Source organism: Sminthopsis crassicaudata, chromosome 3 (assembly GCF_048593235.1).
Source record: "Sminthopsis crassicaudata isolate SCR6 chromosome 3, ASM4859323v1, whole genome shotgun sequence".
NCBI classification, from domain to species: Eukaryota; Metazoa; Chordata; class Mammalia; order Dasyuromorphia; family Dasyuridae; genus Sminthopsis; species Sminthopsis crassicaudata.
The window spans coordinates 42,325,568-42,345,821 of record NC_133619.1 but is presented as its reverse complement, the minus strand read 5'-3'; positions in this window follow the sequence as shown (position 1 = coordinate 42,345,821).

Below are 20,254 nucleotides of genomic sequence, written 5' to 3'. Positions count from 1 at the left end.
CTTTTTCAAAGAGTTGTTTGTGAAACACTTATTAGCCCACCACTGCTACATCATTTTAGGCCTTTAGGTGTAGCTGTAAGGGGTTGGGTCATTTAATGTCATAGACACAAGTCCCCACTGGTGTGCTTCATTTCTACAACCTTTGACACTGTTAATCACTCTTTTCTCCTTGATACTTTTTTCTCTCCAGGTTTTTGTGACACTATTCTCTTGATTCTCTACCTTCTCAGCCTTTTTTTTTTTTCTCCCTGGATCTTCATCCGGGCTATCCCTGTTAACCCTAGGTGTCTCACAAAATTCTGTCTTAGATCCTCTTCTTTCTATACTATTTTATTTAATGAGCTTATCATTTCCCATGGATTCAGCTCTCTTCTCTGTACTGAGGATTCTCAAATCTACTTATCTTGACCTGGCCACTGATCTCTAAATGTTTATCTTGATTTGCCTGTTGGACATCTCAGAATGGATGTCTTATAGATATCTTAAGCTACATCCCTAAAATTCAATCTGTTGCCAAAGCCTGCAGAATTTACCTTTGTAACATCTCTCACCCATGCTCCCTTCTCTCTTCTGATACTTACTATGATCCTGGTGAAAATCCTTATTTCTTTACTTCTGCACTATTACAATATCCTTTTGGGAGATCTGCCTGCATTAGTCTCTCCCTACCCCAATGAGTTCTCCACTTCTCTAGCAAAATAACCTTCCTAAAGTCCAAATTTGCTCTTACCTCTTGTACTCAATCAATTCCAGTGATTTCCCATCATCTCTAAGATAAAATATGAAGTCATCTTTTTTGTGTTCAGAATTCTTCATAATCTCATTCCTTCTATCTTTCCAGTTTTCTTATACCTTATACCTTACTCTTTTATCCAGTGACAGTGGTCACCTTATTGTTCCTCATGCGAGATACTTGATTCTCCTATTCTGAGCATTTTCTTTGGTTCTCTCTCTTGCTGCCTCATCTCCCAGCTTTACCAGTGTGCTTCAAGTTCCAGCTAAAAACTCTACTTTTTACAAGAAGTCTTTCCTGATCCCCTTTAATTCCAGGGGTTTCCTCTGCTGATTATTCCCAACTTACCCTGTATGTAGCTTATTTGTACATAATCATTTGTATATTGTCTTCCTCTTTAGACAGTGAACTCCTAAAGCAGACACTAATTTTTACTCCCCCCTTTTGTTTCCCCAACACTTAACACAGTGCCTGGCACATAGTAGCTGTGCCATACATATCTTTTGGTTGCTTTCTACCATGATTGTTAATTGATTATAAATAATCAGATTTAGAAAGGCTTTTTACTAATGCAGTGTAGTGGTATAGTTGGTACAAACATTCTTCATAAAAGACAGTGACAGCTTTTCCCATAAACACAAACAGAATCCAGGGAAAAATGGACTCGGGGTTAGGGCACATGTAGCAAAGCAATTACTGGACCCTAGTAGTGCCTTTTCTGGAGCCTGTCTGATGCTTCATTTAGGCATGCTAGACTCTCCCTAGATCTGGGGATCTGCATCCAGTCTTTCTTTGGCTCCTAAGGCTCCCATCAGCTGATCCAAGGATACAATTAAAACAGATATTAGAAGATGGTAAGATTTCTGGACTTCTGAAGTTCAGGGAGACTTCCTCCAGTCAAGTTTGGGGAGGGGAGAAACTGAGCCTGAGACTGAAGCTCAGGGTTCTGCTCCTATCCCAGCATCTATGGATTTCTTCTCAGGAGCTTAGGTAGAACATTCTCCTTTCTACTTGCTTGAATTTTTTGAGTCTTAAACTACTTCTCTGGTTTTCTAGTCTCCCATTGGATGTTATAAAATTTCCACATTCATTAACCATATTTTCCATGCAATGTCTTCAGCTGATCAAGGATTTCTTCCTTCCCCGCTCCAAGCATACATACTAAGATGTATTGAATGACTTAAATTATTGTCATTTGGTTAAGGTATCAGGGTATAGCATATTATCAGGTATTTTAAGTAGAGTGGGATGACTTGCTTAATTTATTCAATCAACCCTCACTCTTACACATAGAGAAGTGATGGCAAAGTGTCTCTTTGTGTGTGTACACACAATTTACACATAAACATTCTTATATACACACATATGTATTGTGTAAATGTATATGTAAATGCATATATGTACATATATATGAATACACATATATGCATATACACACACATACACATAGAAATCACAAAGTAATTTCAATGGGTACATGTTGAGAGTAGGAGAAAAATACTAATAACTAAGGGGATCCCACAGCCTTCCAAGATGAAGCAGGCCTTGGATTGAACTTTAGAGAGACCTCCAAGAGGTAAGTGAGGAGGGGAAATATTCCAGGCACAAGAACAATTTCTGCAAAGGCATAGGAGGGAGATGGAATGCCCTTTATGAAAACAGCAAGAAGGTCACCTTGGCTAAAACTTAAAATACAAGAGGGAAAGTAATGTTTAATCAGTCTTGAAAAATGCATGCAGCAGCCTTATGGAAGTGCTTTAAAGATATAATCAAGAAATGTGTATTTTATTCTAGAGGCCAAGAGAGAGCTATCTAAGCTTCTTGAGCAGGGGAATAACATGGTACCAAAAATGTTTTGGAATATTAAAATAGGTCATATATCCACCAAACTTTCAGAATATTTTTAAGTTTAGCATCTAGTCAGTTGCCTTTAAAGTAGCAAGCATTTATTGAATATTTGGTAAAAAAAAAAAATGAATTGTTTTAATAGAAGCAGGTAGATCAACGCAAATACATCTGGCCAATCCAAAGTTCAGTCTTTCTGAGAAACTTAAAACAAAAAATTGCATCATTTCTCTATGTAAAGAACCCTAGGCTTTTTGTCAGGATTTCTTTGATTTCTTCATGCATTAAGTTAAATGAATTTGGGGTATGTTAAACATGTGAGGGGTATCAAAAAAGTCCCTGAGTCAGAGATGAGATATTCGTGACCAATTCTTTAGAATAGATGGACTTCAGGCTATTCTTCCCACTTCAAGACTGTAAGCTCCTTGAGGTCTTGAGACCTTTTTATCTTTATTGACTTAGTGCCTATTACCATGTCTGACACCAAGGAGGCACTTTATAAATATTCGTTGACTAGAGAAGGAAGGGCACAATTAGCAACTTCTTTCTCCTTACTTTTAGAGTTTAGCCTGGCAAACTCTGAGTTCAAGGATTCAACAAAACAAGCCACCAAGCAAGATTTCTTCTATTGACTGACAGTTCCTGAGCTACTGATCAGGAGGCTCTGGCTTTAGGCAAAACAAGCAAAATCTTCCAATTTTCCAGTTATCCATACCTGGATAATTCTACTTACCTCTGGTCTTTTCATCAGAAATAAATGGAATTCACTTGTTTCATTGAATGTCCATCTTCTTCCCTGAAAGAAAATGCTCAGTTTAATTAGGTAATTTATTCTTGGTTGCATTCTAAGTTCCTTTGCCTTTCGGAATATCAGATTCCAGGACCTTCCATCTTTTAAAGTGAAAGCTGCTAGATCCTGCATTAATTATCCTTATTGTGGCTCTTTGATATTTGAATTGTTTCTTTCTGGCTGCTTGTAATATTTTTTTTCCTTGGTCTGATAGTTCTGAAATTGAGCCACGATATTCCTTGGAGCTTTTATTTTGGGGTCTCTTTCAGAAGGTGTTTGGTGAATTCTTTCAATGATTATTTTATTTTCTGACACCTGGATAATTCTAGTAAACAAATAATTCTCTCTTTTCTTCCACATTGTACCCTCTGGGACAGGATATCTTATGACTTGTCCTGGGGAGAAAACAATAATAAAAGTGTGGTAGGTAGTGTGACTAGGCTAAGAGATCAATTATCATGAAGCAGGAAGCAGAAAGTAGCACCTGGGTTAGGAATTAGGACCAAAAGCTGGAGATGGGCCCAGCAATAGGAAATAAGACCAGAGATAGGAGGCAAGACCAGAGGCAGAAGGTGTATCCAGAGTCTATATCCCTGAGGGAGTGATGAGGAATCTCAAAGGTAGAATGGCCAGATGATTAGAATGAAAAAGGATCCAAGGAGCCAGGTATTCAAACCGGTTTGAGCTGATACAGAAGACCAACTTCCTAGTGTCTTAGCCAGGCTGCTAGCTTTCTCGGTCCCAGTCTCTGGAACAAACTCTGGCCATCTTTCTTCCCTGCCTTTCTTCCCTGTGGCCTCCAGCTAGCCACAGCTTCTTTGCTTTTGTTGTAAGTGCTTCCAGCATTGAAAGCAACTGAGTTTGTGGGCCAGTTACCTGGCAGTATGTTAGCCTGAGTTACCCGGGCAAGCCATGAGGATACGGGATAAACGTTCAGCTGGAAGTGATGCTCTTCAGACTGACTCACTCACGATGCTGAGTTCTCAAGCCCAGCATATGACAGTTGTCCTCCCGCTCTCTGGGTCTCAAACATGAGACAAGGTAGCCAAATACAGGACAAACTAATTGCTTTGAATATCACTATATTTGTCAACTGGAGTTTGTCCTATAACACTCATAGTAACAGATTTCTCTGCTCCAGTCCATTGAATCACCCCATCCAAGTAGAAGTGAGGTTAGAATCCCTGATGGAGGCAGAGGGGATCCTCTGTGCACACCATTATTTAAAGGAGAGATGCTTCTCTATATTTTGGAGAAGGATGTCAAGAACCAGCTTGATTAGGACAATCAGTGATTCCCTAGCCCCAAAAGGTTTGAGAGACAACCTGGCATAGAGGATGGATTGCTGAATTTGGAGAGAGGGCGCCTGAATTTGAGTTCTACTTTTGACACTTACTGCCTTTGCTCCTAATCTCGAGGATGTTGTTTAATCTGTGGGTCTCAGTTTCTACAATGATACAATGAAGGATTTGGACTTCATGAGTCCTAAGATTCTTTTCAACTCTAGAAGTTTAGTTCTACAACCATAGATATAGTACTTCAACTTTCAAGCTTAAAAATAAAATTATAGAGTACCTACTATGTACTAGATGCTGTGTTCAGTAAGTGCTTTGCAGATATGATGCCATTTGATTTTCATAATTACCCTTTAAACACTTAACTGGTTGTGTGATGATGGGGAAATCGGTGAACCTTGCAGAACCTCAGTCCTTCTAAATGCTTACAGTATCCAGCTCTCGAGACTATTAAAAGGATTAAAGGAGATGATACATGTAAAATATTTTGTCATTCAGCCATTTTCCCAAGCGTTTGTCCAACTCTTCCTGATCCCATTTAGGGTTTTCTTGGCAAAGATCCTGCACGGGTTTACCATTTCCTTCTCCAGGAAAACTGGAAGAAACTGAGAAAAACAGGATTAAGTGACTTGTGGAGAATTACACAGTGAGGAAGGGTAAGAGGCTGGATTTGAATTTAGGAAGATGAGTCTTCCTGACTCCAAGATCCAGCACTCTATCCACACTGTACAACCTAGCTGCTCTAAAATTATTATTAATGATAATCAAGGAGCAAATCTGGGGAGAATCAGAGCACTTGATTTCTTCCTGACTGGATGACTTTGGCCAAGTGTTAGTTTCTCTAACTTTCAGCCTTGTCATCTGTCTACTGAAAGAGCTAGACTAAATATCTTCCAAGGTCCCTTTAATTGTCAGGCTCTGATGTCAGCACAGCTCAGTGTCAACTGAATGCTTAAAGGATATTCTTTGTTATTTTTTTAAAGCACTAAATAAATTCACACCTTTATTTCTCTGAAAATACAGTCTCAGCAGACGGTAAGAAATGTTTTAGCCATGTAAAACATGATACAATTTTCAGCATCCTGTCCTTGTTGTAGCTGGCACATGTTTAAAGTTAGACTTAATCCTTGATGAGCCAAATTTTCCTCCCCAGCCTCCTTTTGTATGGTCACAATTAGCTGTGCATGAAGAGCTGTATTCATATCTAATTGCTCCCACAAGTGAGTAATTGCACCCAAAAGTGGTGAGTTGCACCAATGGCAGGCTCAATTAGGAACAAAAATGCAAATCATTGCAGCACCACAAATTGCAGTCTCCAGAAGAAAAAAAAGAGCCCGACCCAAAACGTGACCAATGCTCTTTCTCCCTGCTGAACATAAAGCATTTATTACTGAAAATAAACATTACTGTCTTACTGTCTTTGACCTTCTACTTTCTGGACACTGAGGATGGTCTTGGAAATATTAACTATTAAAGGGCAAGAGAAATGGGAAAAAAAAAAAAAAAAAAAAAAAAAAAAAACACCAGCCAGCTGATATTAACTACGGGATAATTTAAGAACAAGAGAATGGATTGAATGACAGTCAAAAGTAGAGTATGCATAATTCCAGCAATGGCCTGAAAGCATTATTGTCATAATTATATTGATCAGCACTGAAAGATGGCCTGAAGAAAAGAAAGGGAGATAAGCCAGTGTTTTCTAGCAAAGAAAAGGAACTCCCATCAGTTCCTGTCATGTTGGGGTGGGTTTCCCAAGCAGAAGAAAGAAATGAACTCTCTGTAGTGTGTGCCTTGTTCAGTATCGTTTTATTAGCAAAGCCATTTTGAGGCATTGTGGACCCCCATACACACATCATTGGTAACATATCTCAGAACCCAAACTAAATACACAGAAGGAAAAAAATATGCAGTTATTGTTACCAAAACAAAAACAAAAACAACCTTCCTTCTCAGAGATTAGGTTAGGGTAGGGTGAAGGGGGCCATTGTAGAGTTCCTTGCTTAACAGAAATGGAGTACATACAGACTGGCAAAACCTCTGGGAGCAAACAGGGAGAGATCATTTACTGATGTGCTATAATTTGGACAAAACATTTGGGAAAGTGTGGTCCAGTGCATCTAAAAATTCCAACAACTGCCCTGTTCCTGAGCTTTTAATGAATTTAATAATAGCTACTTCTCTCTGAGTGCTGCGGGGGGTGAAAAATAATGCAGCATTTCATTTATTGCCACTGTTTGCAGTGCCCAGGACACCTTTCCATCATCATGTGAATATAATTGCGTGTCTTTTTATTACTCCAGGCAGAACTCACTACACACCAAAAGATTTAGTTTGTAGATTTTTAAAAAGACATAAAGTGGTCATTAAAAATAAGGGGGAAGGATTATAAAGCTGTTTCATTACTAGATTGATGGAGGGGGAAGAAAAAGAAGAAGATAAATGTTCAAGATTATTTAAGAGGCTATTTACAGTAAGGAGAAGGCATATTAAATGTAGCCTCTGTGGACGTGACTATCCGAGCTTTGTTAACCGAGAGAGTTCAGAATTGTTGAGAGGTCGAGTAAATCATCGAGAAAATAACCACCTGCCCACATATTCAGGAACTAGAAGAAATCATGTGTAAGCTGTGGTTTAGAGAGCTCACTGAATTCTGTACTTTAATGATATGGCGAGAAGTTGATAGGTGGTCAATGGGGAGGACATGGTGCTGATGAATACGTGCAGGAACTGTGTGTGGGACTACTCGGAGGATTTCAGGAGTGCTAAAAAGGTCTCCTGGCTCCTGAAATAACTTTACTGTCTCACTGCAGATGCTCGAAGTTCCTTTTTAAAGAAGAAACAAAGCATTTCGTCCCACAATTTGAGAGAAACTTAAATTATGAATACCGTCCCTCACCCAGGAAAGGTAACACCTTACCTTGAATTCACACTGTTACTGGGCAGTATGGTGGTTTAGTACATAGAGTGCAGGGTCTGGAGTCAAGATTGAATCTAAATCAGCACTTACTAGTTGTGTGATCCTGGGTAAGTCACTTAAATCTGTCTCAGTTCCCTCACTTGTAAAATGAACTGGAAAAGGAAATAGCAAACACCCTTAGTATATTTGCTGAGAAAGCTCAAAATGGATTTTTGAAGAGTAAACTCAACTGAAAAATAAATGACTAATCAACAATAAAATAAATAGTTGATATGCAAATAAGAGTTCATCGCCTCCTTTAGAGAAAATAGGTTTTGATTCAAAGAGGATAAGGGCAATGGGCTATTATTAGTAGTATGGCATTTGATTGGATCATGATGAATGTTTTATTCCATTTCTAGAGATATCAATTACCTCTTAAATGTTGTTTGTCCTAGGTTCTTGAAGAGGAACTGAAATCCAAATGAATTGGATTTTAGTGAGGGAGAACTAGGCAAGGTCACCTGTCTCCCCTCTCCCCCCACCCCAAGAACCATATTGGATCCAATAGATAAGTAGAGATGACCCTGGATTCAAAGAGAAACCTCAGCCTTTTTAAACTAAAGTCTTTAACAGTTCTTAATTTGACTGAGGCAATAGTCATTCAGAGATTAAAGTTGGGTAGCTTTTTAGGCAAAGAACAGTCTCTTTCATCTAGTCCCTGAAATCCTCTGAAAACCCTGAAAATTAGATAAAATAGAATAAATAAAAAATTAACTCCCACTTCTTAAATATTTCTTCCTTATTCAACCTATATCACTAATATTCTTAGTTTCTTCTAGCCTCAGCCTCTTTAAGCCTCTAAACCTTTGTGACTCCAAGTCACAAAAAGTGACCAAAACCCTAAAATATTTTTTGAAAAAAAAAAAAAAACTTTATTGGGACCTTTTATTTTATAACTGTCCCTTCAAAATGGAATCATCTCTTGTAACAAAGACCGTAAAGTCAAACCTCCAAAGACAGCATCTTCAGAGAAGAGAGAGCAATGTTTCATTACTTGTTCCCCCAGTTTTTCAGTTTCTCAAAGCTTATTTTCCCTTTGGTGATCTTTTTATTTATATTGTTTTAACTGTCTTTTAAAGTGAACATAGGAGAAAACTCATTGTCTGTCCTTCCCTGTTCTTAGTTTACTCAATGGGCACTGGAAATGAAGATTTGGGAGATTATAACCAAAATAATTTCATAAACATCATTGAACATAAACATATGAAAGTAAATATATAAACATATAAAAACATTGAAAGGAAAAAACCAAAAGTATGACAAAAAAACCTCAGAAAAGTTAGATTTGTTGATTATCAAAGATCAGTAGATGCTGAGTAGCCATATGAGATCCTGGGGAAGTCACTTTTCAAAGGATAACTTAAATTCAATCTCATTTTCCTTTGCCCAGAAAGTGAAGTTCTTGAACTTGATAATCTCGAAGATCCATTCCAACTCTATGTCTATGATTTTCATCTCTTAGATGAAGTCTTTTACACCACTTCTTATAGACAAATCACCATGGTTATGTGGCAGCCTCTTTGTGCTCTTTGTGCAGTGTTGCTGTGTTAGATGTCATTTTGTTGTTATTGTTCAGTTCTTTCAGTCACATCCAAATTTTCATAACTCCATTGGGGTTTTTTCAGCAAAGGTACTGGGATGGTTTGCCATTTCCTTCTCTATCTCATTTTACAGATGAGGAAACAGAGGCAAGCAGAGTTAAGGTCACACAACTAGGAAGTGTCTGAGGCTAAATTTGAACTCAGAAATATGAGTCTTCTCAATGCCAAGCCTGGTACTCTATCCACTGTGCCATCTAGCTGCCCAAGGCCCAGTGCTTCTTTATCTAATTGATTTTTTCCAGTGTCCAGTTTTTTAGAGTGAATTGAATTAGGGAGATTCTGCAGATCACAGTATATTTTAAGCCCCAGAATACTCCAAACAGGAGCATCTGGAGGACCTTACTAATGGGAGCATTTCTGTGACATAATAATTTCATCATCAGTTCCAGTGGAATCACCAAATTTGGTCTTTTTTATCTCAGGAATCCTTATTTGATTTGATTCTTAACCAGACATCCTTTATGATAGTGGTGAACATCTTTGACAAATATCAAACTCATTGTCTTTTTTTTTCTCACTTGACAAAGAGAATCAGAACTTCTTTGAAGAACTATTCCTATTAGTGCATTCATTTAGGATTTTTGATTGATATTAACATATATTTGTTAGAGGAAAAGGGTCCATTTTGCTCTCTTGAGTCAAATTCTTTATTTTAAAAATAACTAACAACCAATGCAATGGGATTTTTGAAACTTGCAGCCAGTTGAATGACTGTAAAAATGTAGATAGTTGTGTAAAATTGTTTGTGAAAACTTGCTCTCTACTCATATTCTCACTAAAGATAGCCTCAATATGTCTATAAATTATTCTTATAAAGATTTTTAAGGATGAGAAATAACTATGTGAATTTTGATTGCACATTTTTATAGTGATTCATCATTTTTCTCAGTCATAGATAGTTTCAAAATTAATGTCAATGTTTTTGAAATTATGCCTTCTCCACAATGACTTTTCCATGTATGTTTGATCTAGTCTAGCTGCTTTCCCTATATAAATCTTGGTTTTTGTTTTTTTTAGTGTCATTTCTACTTCTTCATATACCATATTGAGGACGGAGATACGAGAATCTAAATGTGGTGATTCCACTGTCATTGATGATGAAAATAATATGTTACATTATGCTGCCAGAATTAATTCATCTTTTATCCATTTGTCCTCCTCTTTCCAGTGTGATACAAAAATGCTCAGGGGATGCTCTGGTTTAATTTCATCTCATGCCAAGTTTTCTGTAAACACATTTTTTCCTTTTACTTGTCCTTTCTATTTTATGGGGATACTCTTTCAACCTGCCACTACCCTCTTTCATAATATTTTGCAGATGTGTTTATACTTGAAACATAGCTTGGTCTTTCTCCCTGACAAGAAGATCAAGCATTTTCGGGCTGAAGCAATTTCTGTGTTTTGGGGGGTGTTGTAATAATTTCTTGAAAATAGTCTTACTCCTTATCAATATCTGTATCTGTATCTATCTATATCTATATCTATATCTATATCTATACCCCATCTTTTTCAAGCAGTCCTTTGTTTGGATAGATCAAGTCACAATTGTAATTTCCAGCCATGCATTTTTTTAAATTGCTGATTTGGGATTCTTTTAAATTCCCTGTTGATTTTTATCTTTGCCTTGGTCTAGCAGATCAGTGGGCTGACTGCACATACACAGTTTGTTTTGGAAATGACCCCTACATTGGTAGCTAGTTATTTTATTTCTATTAAAAGATAGTCAATTTCATATATATCTGTATATATATATATATATATATATGCAAATGTATATGTGATATATATGTATATTATATATATAATTTAACACACATACATATGGATGCATGCATGTATGTATAATTTGGTGGGTGACCTTGTCCAATGTTTGCTATGTCTGGTACCTTTAGATTTTCTTTTAATACTTATGACATATAATCACGAGACTTCTGCGTAGTCTACTAACTCTTCACTTCTATTTCTCATTCCTGAGACATCACGTCATAGATTCAGAGCTCAGGAGAAACTATCAAGATTCTCCCCCCTTTACAGAAGAAGAAACAATCTCAGAAAAGCAAAGTAACTTGAACAGGTTCATAGAGTTAGTAAATGTCCAAGGCAGGATTCAAATTTAGCTCTTCTTGGAGTTCCAGGAACTTTAAGGAAATCTTGGAAATCCTAGACTTCAAAAGTTGGAGTCTTGACTGAATCCCATTTTCTCCCCCTAAACAATTGTTTTACTTGTCATCTATTACTAGGTGCATATGTAAATATGTAGCTCATCATTGCAGACATGGGTCCACGTCTGCTTCCCAACTTCTCTCCTCTTCTTCAAGTGAGACATTAGGTATCTTGAAGTACTATTTTCAGTTATGGAGCCCTGGATAAATCCCTAATCCCAGCTGTGCTCACTCTCTGTCACTGAACAATGGCTCAGTGGTATTTATAAAGCTCTCTAAGCTCATAGACTGAATAATTCTCTGAGCTTGGACAGCTTTAGAAATACTGCTAAACCATTATTCTTTTAATCTTCAGAAAAGTCCAATGAATAGGTACAGCAAGTATAATTCTTGTTTCCCAAATGAGAAACCTGGGTAAAAAGGAGATTCTAACTTGTAGAAATCATACTTTTAGTTAGATTAGACCACAGGGGTCCTAATTCTTTCCCTAGAGCACAGAGCAATATCTGTGTAACAATATCTGTCATAAAAGGTTGGGAAAAACTCATTATGCCTTAGATTGAATAGATTTAAAGCTGGAAGAGAACTCTAAGGTCATCTAGGACAACAATTCATTTTATAGATGAGTAAACTAAGGTCCGTTAGGTTAAATGACTTGCCCAAGATCACATAGATCCTGAGCTCCTGCTTCTTCTTCTTCTTTTTTTTTTTTTTAAATAATCAAACAATAGTCTCAATTCTTTAACAAAAGCATTTGCTCAAAAGTCCTAACATTTGTAGTACCTAGAAAACATTTTGCCCTAAATTTGATATACTCTTCTCCACAAATACACAAAAAGAAAGGTCCAAGGGGCAGGGGAATGTATGAGCATGAACTTTAAGTACAGTGGCTGTAAAGCACATCTAGAGGTAATTCACAATCCTGGGACAGCAGGACCTTGATGTCCTTTTTTTTCCCTAGGCAGCTCAGCTAGGCTGTCTCCTCTGTAGGAAGAATCATCTTGGAGGATCAGGTCATTTGCTGTTATCTTGGATCAAACAGGTATCTCAGCCATTAGGATTCTGCCAGTTTGAGCCAGGGAAGTCATCATCTCACTAGGCTGCTTCTGTTGGGCCAGGCTACTACTGGGCTCATCACAGGATGTACTTTCTCTGAAAAAAAAGTAATATGCTAGATTCTGTATTGAACGGGAAGCCGCAGCCTTTACTGCCACCAGATTCTGCTTGGAAGGCTGATCTGTAGCCTAGAACCTGAAAGAAATCTTGATTCTACGACATATTATTGCTGTGACGTTGGAAAAACCGTGTCATGTCAGTGGGCCTGATTTCTTATCTGTCAAATGAAAGGGTTAGGACTACAAGCCCTCTAAAGTTCTTTCTACCAACAAATCTATAATCTTATAAACCTCTATTTAATGTGAATGACTTTTCATTAATTGATTGAAGCACTTAACTGTAAACAAAATACGATGCTAGTTTCTGGGGATAGAAGACAAAAGTGGGATAGTCCTGCCTCAAGGACTTTATATTACTTTTTCCCCTGAGTTTATTTCTACTTTCGTCCCCTAATCTTTTTTAGGCATTAGAATTGCTAGTTACAGCCATCATAAAATGGTTCTTACCAGCCAGTGTAGGATGAAATAGGGAGAAAAGAGGCAACCAGGAAAACTCCCCTTTTCACCGAGATGTTTTCACTACATCTGTAGGCAAGACCTTGGTTTCTATGATGAGCTCACTTTTCTGGGCTCTTTACAGAAGAGCTCTTCTCCTGTGACAATGGGAGAGGGTCAAAGGCCGGGCTGGGTGCAAAGAACACTTGACATGAATCTTGACTGAAAAAGAGTAAAAGATGCATTTTCTCAGACAATTGTATGCTGTCGCGCACACACACACACACACACACACACACACACACACACACACACTATGTCTGGTCATCTCGTCAGACTGTATGCACATTTTCTCTATTTTTTAGGAAGAATACCAGAGGCCTTTTCTAGCTCTGAAACTCTATGAAATAACAATTAAGCTCTATCCCGGTCATTAGTTCAATAAGGTACAGAAAAAACCATCGAGACTCTCCAAGGTCTCACTGCATATTACTGAATAAGGGCTTCTTTTGTGTGTGTTCAACTCATCTCAGGATGCCTTATGTGTTTTGATTCTGTTCCAAGTGCATTTGATTCCAGCATGAAGGTATTTTAGCGCCAGGAAAAATATCCCCAGTCCAGGCATCTGGTGCAAGGACCAGGAGTTCTGTTTTATCTGATGAGTGTTATAAGATGATTTATTCATAAATGAACGAACAAGTCTGAACCATCAGCTCAATCAGCTTCACAATTTCAAAGCTGTGCTCTTCTTGGGTTTGCCAGCTATTCAATTGCCTTGATTACCCTTTCTTACTGAAGGGGGAAAAGAAAGCTATTAAATGAGGCTAAAGGACTTATCTGGGAGTCACCCAGCAGCTTTGTCTGGTAGAAGTAGCATTCCTTGTTCCCACCCTCCACCCACCTCTCCTGTACGGATTAGTTAGGAATATGGTCACTTGACTCTGGCCACCTAGATGCCCTCTGTCTTCATTTGTCTCCCAGAAGCCACTGTTGTTGGGTTGTTTTAGTCTGACTCTTTTTGACCCTATTTGGAATTTTATTGGGGGAGAGACTGGAGTGGTTTGCCATTTCCTTCTCTAGCTCATTTTCCAAATGAGGAAACTGAGGCAAACAGGATTAAGTGATTTGCCCAGAATCACACAGTGTCTGAGATTGTATCTAAACTCAGGAAAATGAGTCCTCCATGTGCTACCTCATTCTCATTCTAGAAACCATAGCTTCCAGCAAAGAATTCTGGTGACATCTACACCAGAGTGCAGATATTAGTTCCTCCCAGATATTAGTTCCTTTTTCTTTTTTTGCAATTGCTTTGCTTATATTTATAAATTTGTTTATGATAAATATATATTTATATATAAATATACATATAGAATAAATAAATATGTATATTTACTTATAAGCTAGTATTTATAAATTCCTTTAAGGTTTGCAAACCATTTTCCAGTAGATATTATCTCATCTGATCCTCCCAATAGTCCCAGGAAGTAGGAAGTACCTCTCAGGGGTATGTTAGAGCTAGAGTCAGGGAATCTGGTTCAGATCCTCTATCTACTGTTCATTAGTTGTTATAAGGCTGGATAACAAATATCTTCTGAAACTTAATTTTCTTATTTGCAAAATAGGGGTAATAATATTTGTTTTTTACTTACTTCACAGGGTTAATGTAAATTTTAACTTTGTAAATTTTAAAACACTGCAAAAAATGAATTAGTAAATGCTAAAAAAAAAAAAAAAAAAAAAAAAAAGCTTGTTTATGATTGATTGGAGCATTCCACTCCTTTCCCAACTGCCCCACGCATGAGTCAGGAAGGCTCTATTATTAATATCCAAGGAAGGAGATACCAGTTATTCTTGCTTATTATCTATGGTTATCCAATTCCTCAATGCCAAATACCCCAGAAATGCAGTTTTGTCATGGTGGCCTTGGGCCATGACTTCCTTTAAAAAGGATTCCAAAATGTATGTAAGTCATGCATACTTCCTCACTTATGTTTCCAGGGAGTGGGAGGATCCTGAGAGAGGGAGGAAGGATCCCTCTGGGAAAAGAAACCTCTCATTCTTCTCCATGGAGAAAGCTGGAGATTCTGCATGGCAAGATAATATTCTGCTGAGAGAAGAGTAAGAGTGAATCACACATGTTTATATGTCAAATTTTAATTTTCTGTCTGTAGCATCACATGGGTATTTTAATGATACAGAGAGGTTAGAGAGAAATTTAAATAGACACATAAGCTAGAGAAATATGTATCATGAGTTTTAGTTTTTCTTTCATCTATCTCAGTGTCTGCAGTTAACTTGTCGGTCTCTCAGAAAGACACAGGGAAAACCTACTCTCTAAGCATATTCGGTATGGGGTCACTCGCTAAAAGACTTTGGTAAAATAATAGATATGGACTCACTTGGGTCTGAGGGGATAGGATTAGGATAGAAAGTCATGGGAAAATTTGGAACTCTTTCTGAAAGTTTACAACAAAAAACAGTTCTGGGTCTTCCATCTGCAAGAAGGGGAACCCGGCTTGGTGTTTAGACTTAACTTCTAAAATACTGAGAGAAATTTCAAAAATAAATAAAGTTTTCCATTTGCTCCTCTTCCTTTTGTGATTTAGGCTGGAGAAGAGAAAGATTAGGGGAGATGACCCAGTGATGATTTTCAGTTGTATTTTGGTTGTATTATATAATATATATATATATATATATGCATATATATATATATAAAACACATATACATATAATATATAAATAAAATATTTGCTGCTACTCATTGGAGTAGTCTGGAAAGTGCTGGACCTGGAAACTTGAAAGATAGGTTCGAATTTTATCTCAATCACTTAATAACTGTGTGATCCTGAGAAAGTTACTGTCCTCCTTTTGTCTCAGTTTTCTCATTTGTAAAATAAGAATTTGGACTGAACTGCCTCTAAGCTCCCTGGATCTTGTTCTGGATCTTGATCCTATGTCCTACATTTCATTATATGAGAATGGTGGTGGAAGAAGGAAGAAGAGGGAATAGGCTACAGGGTTCCCATGTTTCAGGTCAATCCTGCCCTTAAAACTTCTAAAATTGGACGTGCTCACTCAGCTTCTCCTTGAGCAGATCCCAGAAAAGATGAAGGATGGGGTTGTGTCAGCTTTGAGAGAAGAGGCAAGGAAAGAAAGACTGCTCTTTCTTCTTTCCACAAGCAGAGCCCAGAGGGTAACCAAGACAGGCAGAGCAGCCAGAGGTGGAGGAGTCCTCATCTAAAGCCAGATTGCTTGTCCTGGAGGAAGAGACAAAGGCTCATGCTCCAGATTCTGAGTTCCATGATGGACTGGACAATGACCTACCAGGGGCTATTAAGCAACTGGGAGACATTTAGCAGATCCTGGTAATTAATGGGAAGATCTGAGTCTAAGCACATGAACTTAAAACTTAGATCTGGGTTTGGGATCTGAATACAGAGTGGTTAAGGCAACTGGCTAGGACAGTGAATAGTGCTGGATTTGGAATCAAGGGGGCTTCAGTTCAAAACCTGTCTCAGACACATGAGTTGTGACATTAACATGTCATTTAACTCCTCAGCCTCAGTTTCCTCATCTATAAAATGGGATCAATAATTGCACCATCATCAAAGAAAGCATTATTATAAGGAAAAAATAAAATAACATCTGTAAAGTCCTTTGAAAAACAGTGTTATAAAATACATAATGACAAAAACAAATTATTGTTATTATATTATAGATATTATTTTACATTTTCCCCACTTGGTCATTATTTTAAAATATAATTAGTTAAACATGTGTAATTAATTGTATTTTTCCATAATGGTGTGGTTAGAATCTTTTAAGTGAAATAGGGAGGATAAGAGCTCAGTGGGTGAGGGCTGAGCCAAGAGACTAACTGGATAAATCCACCAAAAAACGCAACACTACTCTGGCTAGATGAGCGCCCAACTGAAGATAGACAGTTGACTGAAAAACATAAAGAGTTTGTTGTTTCCCTGGAGATTTCCTTTGTATTGGGTAGAGCACATAATTGCCAGCGTTAGCTCTAGATCGCCAACCTTGGCCCTCATTAACAGAAGGGGTCATGGAACTGGCAGCAATGCTCCCTGGTGCTTAAACTCATTGTTCTTCACTCTCATGAGGACCACAGGGATCAGACTGAGAGTCCAGTATGACAGGTTCAGATTAGCTATCAGGAAGAGCCTACAAAGTTTGTTTACTTTAACTGTTCCAAGTTACCAAGGAATGGGTTACCGAGGAAGCTATATTTCATTTTGACAAACATATATTGTTACTGACTATACACAAGGCACTGTGCTGGGTGCTGGGGATGGCAAAGACAGATGAGGGTGAGACCCTGATTTTTAAAATCTAATGGGGGATGAGGCAGTTAGGAAAGCTCTAAAAATAGAGATTTCTCCAAAGGGTCTCTGCACTTATTTATTCCCCGTAATTCTATTGCTAGTAAGATCAAGGACTAAAAGATACTTCAAGGCCAGATTCAGTCATTTAAATCTGATTATCCTGGAATTTAATTCACTTATAGCAGTTTCTTCCTTTTTTTCTCCCTTCCTTTTAGTATCAGTAGTGATAATGGTGAGCTTATTTCTGATTTCCCAAGTGTACACTTGCCATTGGCTGTTGGTACATTTTAACAGCAGAATATGCCTTCCCCAAAGTGAAACCATTCATTAGAGAACTTGTAAAAGTGCTTTGATTGTTCGTAGTGAAGACGATGATTTCTAGGCACTGCCTGATTTTTAATCTGTCTATACTGAGGTGAGAGTTTCATGACAGTTGTACTAGACTGACTAATACCAAACATTTATTAAGTACCTACTATGTGCCAGGCATTAAGGGCACAAAAGCAAACATAAAAAAAAGAAAAAGCCCTAACCTCAAGAAGTTTATACTCTCTTGTGTTCATATAAATCCATCTCAATAAATACAAGGTAACAGGAAGAGTATTGCTCTGAGCATGGCCAGGGTGGGAGTGGGGAGAGATCAGGAAGGACTTGGTAAGAGAAAGCAGTTGAGTTGAGCTTTGAAGTTAACTCTGAATCCTCAAAAGTAGAGATGGGAGAGATTACACTTCTGACACAGGGGAGGGGACAACCTATGTGAAGACACAAAAGTGAGAGATGAAAGTGCATGAGGAAGGAAAGCAGGTCAATTTGGTTATGTTGGAGAATGGGGTGGGGGGGGATCATATGTAATAAGCCTAGAGAGGTAGGCTAGAGTCAGATTGTGAATATAAAATGTTATCTATCCAGTCAAAGCTACATCTTAAGCTCATTGTATCTCTCCCCAATAGACAAATGTGTTTACCTTGTATCCAATATAGTTGTAGGCTATTTCTAATCTAAATCTGATGGCATCGTACAGTGAAAAGAACTCCATATTTAGAGACAGAAGACCAGGATTCAAATTCTAGGTCTGCTACTTCTGTTGGTTAGCCCTTGGACAAGTGACTTAACTAACTCCCCGGCTCTTGAAATCTGCACCTGTAAAAGGACAGCATTGGGCTTGGTGGCCTCTCAGGTCCTTTCTAGCTTTAGATATTTTGATTGAAAATGAATGGAAGTTTCCAAATTTCAACTCATAAATACTTGTATCAAATACTTTATTTCCTAAAGGCAAGTACACTCCAAGAAATGGAAGAAACGGATAAGAATAACATTATACTCCATCCCAAGTAGAAGAGGGTAGCAGCAGAATGGTACAGATGGAAGAGACCTTCTAGATATTCTAGGGAGGTGGTAGCGACTTCAGGAATCATAACCATGAGGAACAAAGTATAGCCAAGGGAAACTGGGAGTCAGTACAGGCAAGTCAAACTGTATAAGTGGATGCAGATTATGATGTTTGGGCAAAATAATGATGTAGGCTCTGGGAACAAAAGGTAGTGAAGGAAGGTTCTGAGGGGTCGATTTAAAACTCCTAAAATATAATAGAATGTATGATGGAATATTATATGGGATATTATGGAATAAACAAAAATATAAGTAAATGAGTGGCTTAAAGAGACCTCTAGAATTTCGTGAGGTAATTCTAGAAAAGAAAGAAAGCAGAGAAAGTGGAAATGAGAGCGCAAGCTCTAGGTCAGTGGTATTCAGTGTATTTAGGATCCAGAGACTCTTTTAGGGGGTTTATGAGAGAAAAGCTATTTTCAATGCTTAGGTGTTTAAATGTCTCAAATGGTAAATATCAATAAATGAAAGCCTCATTAAAAAAAAAAAAAAAAAAACTCTTTGAAGGAGTTCCCAATAATCTTTATTTACTTATTTAATTTTGGGTGAGGCAATTAGGGTTAAATGACCTGCCTAGGGTCACATAACTAGTTAAGTGCCTCAGGCCAGATTTGAAATCAGGTCCTCCTGACTCTAAGGCTGATGCTCTGTCCACTGTGCCATCTAGTTGCCCCAGTCTAATAATCTTAAGAGTATAAAAGGGTGCTGAGACTAAAAAGTTTGGGAATCTTTGCTCTAAGCAAATGCACAGAGGAGAAAGACATAATGTAGAGTCTGGGGAACAGTTACTACTAGTACTGTGTAAAATATATAGATGAAGGCAATGGTACAAAAGCCTAGTGGGATGGGGTGCAGCCATTTTGGAGTAAGCCTTAAATGCAGGAACTTTTATTATTATTCTAGATGCATTGAGGAACCATTGAATTTTTTTTTTTTTTTTTTTTTTTTTTTTTTTTTTAAACAAAGCAATCACAGGGTCAGACCTGTGCCTTAGGAGAATACATGATTTTGGCAGCTGGTGAAAGATGGATTAGAATCAGGAATGACTGGAAATAGGGGGACCAATTAGGAGCCTATTTGAATAGTCTAGGAACAAGAACTGGGGTGGTGGCCAGATGAGAGGAGAAGACAATGGATCTCATTGATAATAGTTCTTTAAAGTTATCCACGTGCATCAACTACATCATCTAGTTAGAATTCCACAAAACTGGAAGGTGGTGCAATCTACTGATCCATAGATCCTGAGCTGGATAATCCTACTTAACCCAAGCCCTTCATTGTATGAATGAGGAAGCCAAGGCTTGAGAGGATTAAGGTGTTTTATTCGAGATTCAAATGGAAGGTTCCTTGACTCCTAGGACAACCATCTAGGATACCATGAAAAAAGGGGATGTGATAGGTGCCTTGGATGTGGTAAGGTAACAGCTAATAAAGGTAAATATATCAACTTGGCTTGGGGAGAGTTGGGAAAAGCCAGCTTTTATTAGTGGGATTTCTTGAAAGCCCAAAGGTTGGGGCTAGAGGAGA